The 13,090-nt window shown below is 45.8% G+C and overlaps 1 pseudogene; it reads left to right on the top strand.

Moving 5' to 3' along the window:
- Window positions 1-2,715: 2,715 nt before the first annotated feature.
- LOC111175068 (TOM1-like protein 1 pseudogene) lies at window positions 2,716-4,257 on the top strand (annotated as a pseudogene).
- The last annotated feature ends 8,833 nt before the right edge of the window (window positions 4,258-13,090 follow it).

Here is a 13,090-nt window from a genome sequence, read left to right on the forward strand (position 1 = left end):
AGCTCACACCCTATTAAATAAGGGAAAGCAAAAGACTGAGTGAATGTACTCAAAGGGCAGGAGTAAAAACAATACATTAGGACTCATTTGGGGAATAGGAAATTTGCCTTCCAGTTACTGTGGGGTAAGGCAGAACAGGACCAGTCCTAGGGGCTCCCTAATTCACTGGATAAAAGACAGGAGGACAGTGATTCAGCGCCTGCTGGTGATCAGCTCAGGGAGGCCCCACTGGTTGGCTTGGCTGCACTATAACACTTAACACTGGCTGATGATCAGTTGCTTTGCCAACATTTGAACGCACCTGTGGAGTGAAAAGCCCCAGGCCCTGAAGCTTTTCAACCTGCCTGTCTGGGCCCGTCCCCTTTTCATGGGTGCAGTACCCTCATACAAGGAACTCAGCGCCATGCCCTCCAAAACCCCTTCCTCAGGCCTCCCGCCGAGCCAGGGGTGCTCTTGAGAGTCCTGTCAGCCCCATGACATTCCAGAATTCCTCAGGTGGGTCACAGACTGGGCTTCACCTTGACCTTGAGCACAGGCTCCCCATGGCTGTGGGAAGGGGGGGGTGACAGAGCTCTCTTGAAGCCTAGGCCTCGGCAGTGTCTCGAAACATGGGTTTCCCACTTGCCTTTGAAGTTTAAATGTGGACCTGTTTTCTCCTGATAATAATAAGCAGGGCCAGGAGGGAGAAAGACAGAAGAGGGAGAGGAGGGAGGGCACTCAGCAGTCGTGTCAAAACAGAAAACCATCCAAACGCTGCTCGGAAGGGATGCTGACGTGGCTCCGTGGTTGCCAGTGGGAGTAACGGGGGCCTGGAGGCCTGGTCATGGGAGCAGACGTGCCCTGCAGGCCAGCTCCAGCCCCTGCCCGCTCTGGTCACCAAGGAGTGGACGGGGTGGATCTTGAAAAGAAATCAAGAGAGTCCCAAAATGTAACCACCGAGGGACAGAGGAAATGAGACCCTCGGTGCGGGCGCCCAGGGCCTCTGGGGGAAGGAGACCTCTGCCGACCAGCCCGCTGTGGTCAGGAGGTGTCCCAGACCTGCAACAAATGGCCACAAGCTATGGCCTTGTTTGGTCTAGAACCTTCTCCTCAAAATAGCAGAAATAAATGTTTGGAAAGAAAGGTGAAATGAATGACAGCTCGTGACCTGGCTTCGCATGTGTCACAGCCAGCTGGCCCAGCGGCACCAGGGGCCCCCACGGTCGGGTCAGGGGTGATCCCTGCGGTCTAGCCAGAGAAACAGACACAACAGCCCACCTCTGTTCAGAAACAGAGTCTCCCCAAAGGATAGCAGTGCGTGCCTGAGGCACCCCGGGCCCAGGGAGGTGGAGCTGCTCCCAGCCGCAGGAAGAGCAGGGGCTCCAGAATCCAGGCCCCCCATCATCAGGGTGAAAGCCTTTCCTCAGAGCCCAAGGCTTCCTGGAGACTAGAGCTGGAAGGGGCTCCGGAGTCCAACTCTCTCTGTTCATTCATTAAAAACATGGCAGCTCAGAGGAAGAGGCCACCCTGAGCTCAAGACCTCCTGAATATTAGCCAGCAGTTCCCCATTCATGAAGATGGAAACAGAATCCCTGCCTTGGGAAACTGATGTACCAATTAAATGGGACAACATATGTAGCCACTTGAATAGTCCATCACCTTGCAATCCTTATTTGTCATTATGCAGATAAAAGCCAACTAGGAAGACCCATAAAGGTCACAGCCTTGCCCAGAGTCAGTCAGTGGAAGGCCTGCCAAGGTCAGAGGTAGGCAGCTCCCAAGACGGCCCATATGATCCCCCTGTCTGGGATTCACACCCTGAGTAATCCCCTCACACACTGTTATCCATAGATACAAAGAAGTGACTTTATATCACTTCCAAGATGAGGTTACAAGCCTCTGTGGCTCAGAACAGAATGAGGGTTGCCAGGGGCTGGGGGTGGGGGAAAAGGGAGGTGTTTATCAAAGGGTACAAAGTTTCAGTCTGTCGAGATGAACGAATTCTGGAGAGCTATGTACAGCACGGCGACTACAGCTGACAATACTATATTGTACACTTGAAATATGCTACGAGGGTAGATCTTAAGTGTTCTCGCCACACACGTACAAAAGGTGACTATGTGAGGTGGTGTCCATTAACTTGATTGTGGTGATCATTTCACAGTGTATATGTGTATCAAAACATCAGGTTGTATACCTTAGATATGTACAATTTTAATTCGTCAATTATACCACCCAAAAGCTAAAAACCCAAAACACTGTGGCTGCCATCTTAGGCTCTGTCTTGGGCAGCCAGACCCTTGTAGACCAAATATGCCAAATTTTCAATCCCCACACACGATTCCAGGAGCTGAGAACAGAAACACTTTGAATTGGGACTGTATTTGTTTCCTGGGGCTGCCATAACAAAGTACCCCGCACTGCATGGCGTAAACAATGAAAATGTATTGTCTCACAGTTCTGGAGGCCAGGAGTCTGAGATCAAAGCAACAACAGCAACAACCATTTTACATTGGTTCCTTCTGAGAGCTGTGAGGGAGAATCTGTGCATGCCTCTCTCCCAGCTTCTGGTGTTCGGCCTGCAACTGTTGCCATTCCTTGGCTTAAAGAAACATCACCCAGATCTCTGCCTGCATCTTCACATGGCGTTCTACCTGTGTGTGTCTATGTCCGAACTTCCCCTTTTTATAAGAACACCAGTCGTGTTGGACTAGGACCAACCCCAATGACCTCATCTTAACTTGATTACCTCTGTAAAGACCCTATTTCCGGTTGGGAAAAGTGGCGGAGGCCCGGGCTGGCTCCCTGCGCTACCATGGCGCTCGGGAAGAGTCACCGGAACCCGTTTGCAACCTCCATGGGCCAGCACATAGAAAATGCTACAGTTGCTGGACTTCAGACTGAACACTGGGGCCAGTTTATGCACATCTGTGACATAATTAACACTGTTCACGATGGGCCAAAAGATGCAATAAAAGCTTTGAAGAAAAGGATTTCCAAAAACTACAATCATAAATCCAACTTACCTTGTCACTTATTGACATATGCATACAGAACTGTGGTCCAAGTTTCCAGTCTCTGATTGTGAAGAAGGAATTTGTTAAAGATAGTCTAGTTAAGCTGCTGAATCCCAGATATACTTTGCCAAGAGACATTCAGAATAGAATTTTGAATTTCATTAAGATGTGGTTGCAGGGTTTCCCAGGAGGTATGGATGTAAGTAAAGTGAAAGAAGTGTAAGGAAGATGGATCTCCTTAAGAAAGATGTTCAGTTTCCTCCATCAGATGCTGAAACAGCCAGACAAGAGACTGCTCAGATCTCACCGAATCCACCACCATCTGTTCCTACTGCACCAGCTCTTTCTTCTGTAGTTCCCAAGAACTCCAGTATTACACTGGTTCCAGAACAGACTGGAAAACTGCACAGTGAATTGGATATGGTGTAAATGAATGTGAGAGTGATGTCTGCCATACTGATGGAGAATATTGCTGGGTCTAAAAACCGTGAAGACAAAGAGCTTCTGCAGAAACTTTATAAGACGGGTTGGGAGATGCAAGAGAGGATCATGGACCTGCTCGTGGTGGTGGAGAATGAAGATGTCACTGTTGAGCTAATTCAAGTGAATGAGGATTTTAGTAACACCACCCTTGGATATGAGAGGTTTACTCGAAACCAACAAAGGATTTTGGAGCAAAATAAGAACCAGGGGGAAGATGCCAATACTAGCAGTGAACCTTCTGCCCCATCCTCTGATCTCCTTGACCTAAGTCCCAGCCCTCCAACGCATAGGGCCACTCTGGGAGAATACAGCACCCTGAATGCTCAGCTTTCAGACTTAAATTTCATCTCTCCAAGTCCTGTTGTAACAAACAACTTGAAACCCAGTCTTCATCCACAGGTGGATTTGCTAGCCTCGGAAAATACAGAAACACCCGTTTGCCCAAAGGACCAGCCAAAACCTTGCCTCAGGTCATACATATGAGAGTTCTCTGGAATATTCAAATTCAGTATTGCTACAGCCGGCTAGTCTACAGACCATTCCAGCGACACCAACAAAGCAGAGACCACCATCCTTGCCCAGCAATCAACCAGCGATGACAAAGAATGATTTTCAGCCATCCAATTACTACGAGGTAATGGAGTTTGATCCATTAGCTCCTGCTGTCACCACAGAAGCTATTTATGAAGACACTGATGTATATCACTACAAAGGAGCTCAAAGTCACAGTGACTATTGAGGTGGAAGTAGATGACCAGCTCACTAGTGGCATTATGGGTGCCAATTCTCTAAAAGGTAGACCCTGTCGAGCTTTGAGACCCAGAAGTTAAGACATTCCAAAACATCAAAACCACGGTGGAACATTTTTCCTCTGTAGTAATGAAGTTCAAACAGAAGAGTAACTGTTCCAGAGTAACGTTTATGGTTCCTGACAGCAGCTGAAGCTTTATCTCAAAAGAACTGGGTTGTAACATATATTCACTTAAAACTTCAGCAGAAGAAAAATTCATGGTACTGAGGCCAACCAGGTTAAGTGTAGCACCTTATGTTTCACAGGCCTTCCTACATTTAGAAATCATCACAAGAGCTGGGGTAAGAGTAGATGAAGACTGTTTCATTACAAAATGATTGTTAATAGATGAAAGCATGAATGTGAAAAACTATTATTCAGGAAGAATACTGAGTGTCTTCATTTAACTAAAGTTGAAAGTAGAAGTCAATTTGCACTTCTTTATAAATAATACTCTTGTTTAGAATTATGAATTGTAAAAGCCTTGATGATTGTAGTTTAATTATATTTCAGGTACCCTCAAGAGGTCAATGGATTTTACATTGGTTGCCTTTAAATATAATTCTTTATAATACTAAATGCTCTTTGTTTTTCTTTTTGGAAGAAAGACTTCTGGAAAACATTCAGAATAAATTGTACTTTGGTTTGTCATAAATTACAATGACAAATAAATTACCATTAAAACAAAAAAAAATACCCTATTTCCAAATAAAGTCACTTGCTGAGGTACGGGGGTTAGGACTCCAACATATTCGGGGGGGGGCATAATTTAATCCTTAACAGGGATGTTGCAGATTACTGGGATAAGTTGAAGGAAGTCTTTTAGAATCTCCCAGAAGTGATTACAGTGTCCAGATGGCTCTTACAATGTGCCCTGGACAGTTAAGGAGGCAGAAACTAAGCAATTCCCCTGGTGTTAAAGTGAGAAGCCACATGATTCTTTCCATGTTGGTACTGGCAAGAAAACAACCCCCCTTTAATGGGTGCTGTGGGTGTGGTTTTCTTCAGCACCCAGTTAGTTTGCTGGGGATGTCCTAACAAAGTATCACAGACTGCGTGACTTAAACAACAGAAACTTATTTCTCACAGTTCTGGAGGCTGGAAGTCCAAGATCAAGGTGCCAGCAGGGCTGGTTTCTCCTGACACCTCTCTCAGCTTGCAGATGGCTCTCTTCCCTCCGTGTCCTCACATGGTCTTTTCGGCTGTGAGCACACACCCCTGGCTCTATTCTTATAAGGATGCTGTCCAATCAGGTTAGGACCCACCCTAACAGCCTCGTTTTAACTCAATCACTGTTAAAGACCTTGCCCTGTTAAAGACCTTATCTCCAGACCTTGCCCTGTTAAAGACCTTATCTCCAAATATGGTTACATCCTCGGATACTGGGGGTTGGTTCTGCCCCAGGGATACTAGGGGGAGACTCCCTCCTGGATGGACATGTCTTTAGTCCAGACCATCCAGAATGTCTCCTGACCTTTTATAGTCCCGTGCCAGCACCCCACCTTTCGGTGTGTGGGGTTCCCTGCCTGGCAGGTTCCTGCATCCGTTGCCAGGTCTGGAGGGAGGGCTCTGAGAAGGCTGTTCTTTCTCTGCTATCAGGGTGGAGCAGCCTTGGGCCCCTTGGGCCAAGCAAAGAGTACTTCTGTTTTAACTCTTCGTTTTCTCACATTTTCCCTTTAAACACAGCCTGTCTTATATCTCCCTTTCTTATTTTCGTTTCTAACCCCCTCTGTTCCTCTTCAATGTAATTTTAAAGTGAAAACACATGGTCGCAAACTGGCGTCTCCCCATTTACTCAGCTGCACCTACTTATTCAATTTAAACTGGAAGGCTAGTTTACAAACTTTCAAAAATAAGTCCTGGGCCAACGTGGAGAACTGTATAAACACAGGTCTAATTTCATTTCTACTTGTTTCTTCTTTTTTTTTGTCTCTCTCTTGCAAATGACCTTCCTAGTATAAAAGCCAAAACACATGCATGCACACACACATACACACTTTTTCTTTCTGGAAGTTTCTCCTTGATTTCTAATTCTGTAACAAAATAAACAGGTCTTGAACAGAAATTGAAAGTTTTTAAGAGACAGTTTCCAGCAAACTGTCAATTAACATTAGTGACATCATTCAACACAATATCCAGTTTAAAGGGCTTCAGGACAGAGTGTTTGATTGTTAGAAAAATGACTAACTGAGTAAGTGAATTCTGCTTTTTCTCCATGAAAGACACATACATACTAGTTTGTCTAACTGTTAATCCTAATCCTTTTTCACTTTTGGAAGGAGAAGGAAGACAGCTTTGGAAAATAGGGCAAAGGACATAATTTTTGGCAGTAGAGCTGTTCATATTTTGGTACAAGGGAACCAAAATGAGAAAATTAACCCTGAAAAACTCTGGAAATCGATTCAAGTTGCTTTTTCCTAAAATGACCCATACTGTAGCCATATAAGTTCCTTATTTGACCCTACCCAGTCACATTATTTTGATTGTGAGCATACAGAATGATCAAAAAGTCCTATTGAACTATAATGTATTAGTTTTCTTCCATTTGTAGGGCTTAGGACTATACATTTTCACATATCTTACGTGACCCTCACAAAAACCCTGTTAAGGAACTTGCCCAAGATCACTACAGCAGATAAGTTGTAGACGATTCAAAGCCATGTCTTGTGAAGGCGAAGGCAATGCTTTTTCCTCTCAACTGGGAGGTATATACAAGTCTGGGGTTTTGTCATATGCTTGAATGTCACAAATGACCTTCCATACAGCAATAGTCTTGTTTTGGACTGAATTGTATCTTCCCCAAATTCATATGTTGAAGCCCTAACCCCAATGTGACTGTATGTGGAGATGGGGACTTTAAGGAGGCATTTAAGGATAAATGAGGTCATAAGGGTGGGCCCTAATCCAGTAGGACTGGTGTCCTTATAGGAATAAGAAGAGATGCCAGAAATCCATCCCCCACCCCCTCCCCCCAGCACGCAGAGAGAAGAGGCCATGTGAGGACACAGCAAGAGGGCGGCTGTCTACAAGCCAGGAAGAAAGAAAACAACCCTAACCCTGATGTTAGACTTCTAGCTTCCAGAACTGTGAAAAAATTAATTTCTGTTGTTTATGCTCCCCAGTCTGGGGTATTCTGTCATGGCAGCCTGAGCTGACTAACACAGTTCTGTTGGAGACTCCTGGCTGGGGGATACTTCCCTAGTTTTACCCCACCTAGGAAACCGGATGCTTGTCCTTAATGGTGCCATAAATTCCTGTCTGTACAGAGAGGCCTCTATGACAAAATGTGGAGAATTTCTTGAACTTAAGACTTTAGGTAAGAAATGAAAGATTAGATGGCTGGACCCACACTTGGAAATGAAAACCATAGTCACATAACATAAAAAATACTACTAATAAGGCAGTGGAATTATAAAATTAGCCTCTATTTCTTGCTTGATTTAAAAAATGGGTCGAAACCCTTCACCAGGTGAGACTTAGGGTGTTACTCTGATGAGACATAAGTTCTGCCACCTTCACCCTCGTGTAAGTCCCCCTGCTTTTGTCCCAGTGCAGCCCATATCGCAATGGCAGGTTTGTACGTCAGGATGTTTTTTCATGCATGAGAATTCAGTCCATAGTTGTGTAATTGTTAGGGTTCATTTTCAGAATGCCATCTTATAAACATTATTTCTAAGGGGATTTCCTCCTTGCTGTATTTTCTGCTGAACATTTAAAATTGGCTAGTCATTGTTTCCTTCTCAGTCAGCCGGACGATTCTCTGTTCTGGCCTGTTGATAGTCTGCTCTACCTCACTAGCTCTTCAGCATGAGAGCAGTTCCTGACTGGGGTCCATCAGAAAACAGATCCCCTATTTGAGCCAAAACCCTCCCTGTGTGATGCCATTTCACATCTCTCCAACTGCAGGCATTCAGGGGTGCTTTTATAAGCACTTTCCTTTCCCTGGTCCTAAAAGGACTTCCCTCCGTGTACATGAGTCTCAATCCTCCAGTTCTTGGTTTGGTAACGACCAGAAACAAAAACAAGTCTGAGCAGGTTGGAGGTAACATCAAATACAACATCCAAGAAGCTTCTCCTGAGTTTACTACATCTAATTTTTTTTTTTTTTTGCCTAAGCATAACTTACAATGTACAACAGATGGCAAAGGGAAACCTAGAGTTTGAGTTTCTTCAGCTAATAAACAAGATGGCATTAGGGGTATAGGGGGCTGTGGTACGTTTTAGTAATGGATGTTGTGGAAGGAGAGATTCCCTGCTGACAATCCTGAAGGCTGACTGATCCAGGACAACTGTCCAGTCTGGGACCTGGTCACTTTCCCCATCTGATCAACCGCCTAAAACTGAACAAAGTCCCAAGAAAAGAAATTTTGTATTTAAACTGTTTACTGGCTCGCTTTCTTTTTCTTTTTTTGGAAACTGGGAATTGGCAAATGACCTTAGAGTAGTAGCATTTTTCATAAAATATAGCTCTGTGGATTCATGACTCAGTTTTGTTTTTTTTGGGCCTGTAGTGACCTCCCTTAGGTTTTTGTCGACTCCAACATTTTTAGATGTTTTGTAGCAGCATGGTTTTTGAATAGTTAAGCCTCCATATTGCCAAAAAAGAGTCGAAATGGTTTGCTCTGATTTTTGCCCAAATTTTTACTTCTGTTTACTCCTTCAATTATGTGCCTTTCCTTATAAGCTCAAAGTATAATCTTTTACTCAATTTTCTCAAAGGGTTACCCCAATATCCATATGCCAATATCTCACATGCCTTTTCATTTACTTCAATAGCTCCCACTCTAAATCTGTGCCAGTTTTCTCCTTAGAACTTCAGGTCTGGATTTCTCATCATAGCATATAAGGAACAACTGGATCTCATTCCCAGACACGGAGAAGTTCCACACTGCCCTTCACCTTATGTAGAAAATCTGAGGCGGATAATGCAACAACGTTGCATTTCTCCTTGGCCTGTCTATGGATCAAACATTAATGCTCTTATAAAATCTGCATTCTACTTACAAAAATCAATGTAAACACTCATGATCCTCTTACTCTGTAGATAGATATTTGAGGTTCTATGAAATAGGGATTTATTTTTTTCTTTCTATGTCCCTCATTTTCAGTTCATAAATAGATGATCTGGTCTCACATTTAGATGAACTGGTTGGAGGCCCCTTTGTCAAATTAAGTAGGAAGATGGTATTCTCCTATTAATTAATTAATTGGGACGGTTTTGATGTTGAGGTCCCTCCCGTAAGAAACAGATACTCTCTAAGGAAAACTGGGGCTTCTGGTACCAGTGGAATTGTTCATTTTATCCAGTACTAGTTTGTTCTGCTTCCAGGGTCAGAGCCAGGGGTATGGTTGTAGGTTTCAATGAAGTAGATTTTTTTTTTTGTAAGAAGAAGAGTGAAACATTTCAGATCTGTCCAACCACGGGGCAAGCTCCCTCGGAAAGCTCTGTGCTTGCCATCCCCCCACAGGACCAGGTAGGAGGCTCCTGTCAGGAGGCCCATGAAGTCCATGCTAGTGACAAGGAGGAAAATGCACTTTCATAACCAGAAAGACAAGGCTTGTTTCCACCTTCATTACAACCTATTAGTGAAACTTAAGAGGAAACCAACAACTCAACACAGGCACCTGCAGGCTCCAATATTCATTTCTGAGTCCCTAAAGGAAACCCATATGTTCAGATTTGGGGGACACAGCAGAGACTCTGCTGCCTGAATCCCACGTGCCCTGGGATGCTCCTGAAGTTATGAGGGCCGAGTTGGGCACCATGTAATACCCGCTTTCAGAACTGCCCAACTGAGCTACCTCTTCTGACTGTCTGTGCACCTGCTAAGAGCCACGTGCTTCCTGAGGAGCCCCTGGCTTTGCCTGCACACGCCCTGTGTGAGACCATGACACCCAAGGTGTAGCAATTCCCCAAGAGTGGGAGGTTACTGCCTCTCCTTCCTCACATCCTCTTCTCAGCTAAAACCCCCATCTTTCAGGTCTCAGCTTCCTGTCACCACCTCTTGCAGGCAGCCTACCCCAGTGCCAGCCCTGGACAGGGGTCCCCCTCTGCTCCTTGCACTGTGCCCGCAACTGTACTGAAGTGGTGATCACAAGGCCGGCTGGCTTTGGGATTCTGGCTTCCCGTATGCTATTAAAAAACAGGGTTGTGGTATTTCTGTTGGTATAATACTGACTTTTCAGAATTCAATCTGAAGTCGTATTCATTTATACGTTGATATGCACTTAAGTAAAATAGAGACATACTGTCTTTAGGTCTCAAGTTGAACAAAAGTGCAGGTGTTTATGTTTAGAAAGTGCTCTGATCACCTCCCCTCTTGGTTTCAAACCCTTCCCAGAAGATCTCCCTTTAATTCCCGTCATTTTAGTTTTTTCATGTCTCCTCAAAGCAGTTTTGGGCTCCAATCTACTTCAATAGGCTACAGAATCATGTAGAATAAGGGTGGGGTGGAAAGACACAGTTAAGCAAATAGGAGAAGGATGTGGTGAGGGGATCAGAAGAGAGAGGATGGTGGGGGGAAGGGAAAGAGAAGGGGGAAAGGGGGAGGGGGAGGAGAGGAAGGGGAGCAAAGAGGGGGAAGTTCCCGGACTCAGTTCCCAGCCCTTCAGCTGGAGCCAGACACTGCCCTTCTCCCAGAGGGGGTCCCTTCTCTCCCCTCCCCTCTCTACTCCACCCCTGTCTGTTTTCCTTCTGAACTGAAACCAGTTCCTTCGGGCCTGACGTCTCCTGCCCGGGACAATTATATCAGCCTGGACCTTCTTTCCTGATCCTCCTACGTGAAGAAAGCAGCTGAAAGGACTGAGGAGCCTCAGCTGGGCCCTACACCGCTCTTAGCAAGAACAGAGACTGGGGACTAGTTTGGAATATAGTTATTTAACTACAGGTGCAACCGTTTGAATATAGCTTATTTAAAAATAAAACATGAGCGTCAACACAGCCTTTTCAGGACCCCACGCTGCAGCACCATGGAATTAGAGACCTGGATTGCCATCTTCCTGCATTCCTCACAACTGTCATGTTTGGGACCGCAGTGGGGAGTGGCCCCTGAGTCTCCCCACCGCACTGTCACCCCTGCTCCGAACCCAGGTTCTTGCACAGAACTTGGCTACTACAGAAAAAGTCAAATAAAAACTGCACTTGCGTGTGCTATGAAACCATTGCTCCTTTGATTCCTCGGTGTCCCACATATAAAGAGGAATTAATTCCAAGTTTATTGCGAGGAAAGCTTTGTGTGTGGCCTTCGACAAGATCACTGGCCTCTCAGGCCCCTTCTGTGAACAATAGGAATGATGATGTCCACCTTATGTGGCTGTTCTGATGATAAGAAACAGTGCGTTTCAGTCACCAAACAACAGGGGCACCCAGTGGGCACTCAACGGGGCTGGTAGCCATCAGTCACTGTAGGTGCTCTGCTTCCCTCTTTTGTTTTTGGCTGGCGCTGCCTGAAACTCCAGAGGAATTTGAAGTTCAATCACAGCAGCTGTGATCATCATTTTGGTTAGCATAGTTGCTTTTCTTCCTACTTCCTACTGTTCTCTATTTTTAAATCCCTGCGTATGGACATGTGCTTTGTGAATGTTATCATTCTCACCCTCGGCCAGTCATTTCAACTACTCCATCTCCGTGAGGACGGCAAAGGTCTCCCATTTTCTCACATAAAACGAAAAGCAAGAATGACAAACCAGCACACAAACAAAACCCTGCAACACCCACGATGCTCTCGGTGAGAACCTGCACTTGCTGAGTGCTTGGGGGTCTCTGGGCCACCCCTGGGCCAGGGGCAGTGCTGCCTCATCTCCTTTCTTCCCGAAACAACCCTTTGCAGGTGACCTGGGCTTCCACTTTCCCTTGGTGCTTAGCCTCTGGGGGGGTGGGGGGGGTGGGGCCTTTCCTTTTGTGCCAGCTCAGCAATGCATTTAAAACAGGGTTTTAGTATTTGATCCAACATCATAGTTGTTCTATTTGGGAAGGGCCTTCAGGGAGCCTGGTCTACCATCCAGCCTGAAATGGAGATGGCTTTCCGGTACCTCTCCCACAAATCACTCTTCTGTTTCAATTACCCAGAACTGGTTTTCTCTGCTTGTAAGTAAGAAACCTGACTGATGGAGGGGAGGCCCTTCTCCAAGACCCTTGGGGCTTCCCTCTCCTTCTGGTGACCCTGGGAAGGAGGTGAGGGCAGGATTTGCCCATGGGGCCAGGATTTGGGGTACTTATACCCCCTCTACCCAGCCTCTGCTAGGATTTCAGAAAACAATATTTCAAAAACATTTCAGGCGGTAACTTTACTTGATCAAGGAAGACGTGAAAAACGATTATCTACAGTTTCCATAATTTCATTTGAAAGGAAATGTTTAGCCCATATAAAAGACATCATCTCAGAATAAGAATAATTGAGCAATGTTAGCTTTAGGACAAGCTCGATCTCTGGCCTTTGATTTCACTTTAGACCAATGACATCTTCATCCTGGGCCTTCAGATCGGCTTTCGAAGTGCTGGCCTCGTTCCGTAGGAGGGCACAGGGCCCACCCCTCCCCTGCCCTATGGCGGGGACAGACCCTGGTTGCCTGCAGTTGATGATACTGGCAGTACGTGCCCAGGGCCTCCCTCATCCCAGACTATCCACCCCTGGGTGCTGGGTGGAGGGCAGGGGAGGAGGACCCGGTGGTTAAACAGCACTAGATCCAAACATATGTCTCTACTGGAGGCAGGGGAAGCCACGGGCTCAGCCCCGCCCACAGAGAACACAGGTTCCCTCAAAACCCCCTGCTGCTCCTGGGAGGGTCCCCTGCTCACATTCCCTCCATCCAGTCCTGAGAG

This window comes from Delphinapterus leucas, chromosome 18 (genome assembly GCF_059928025.1).
Source record: "Delphinapterus leucas isolate spDelLeu-1000000601 "Yukka" chromosome 18, BTC_Dleu_Yukka2, whole genome shotgun sequence".
Taxonomy (NCBI): Eukaryota; Metazoa; Chordata; class Mammalia; order Artiodactyla; family Monodontidae; genus Delphinapterus; species Delphinapterus leucas.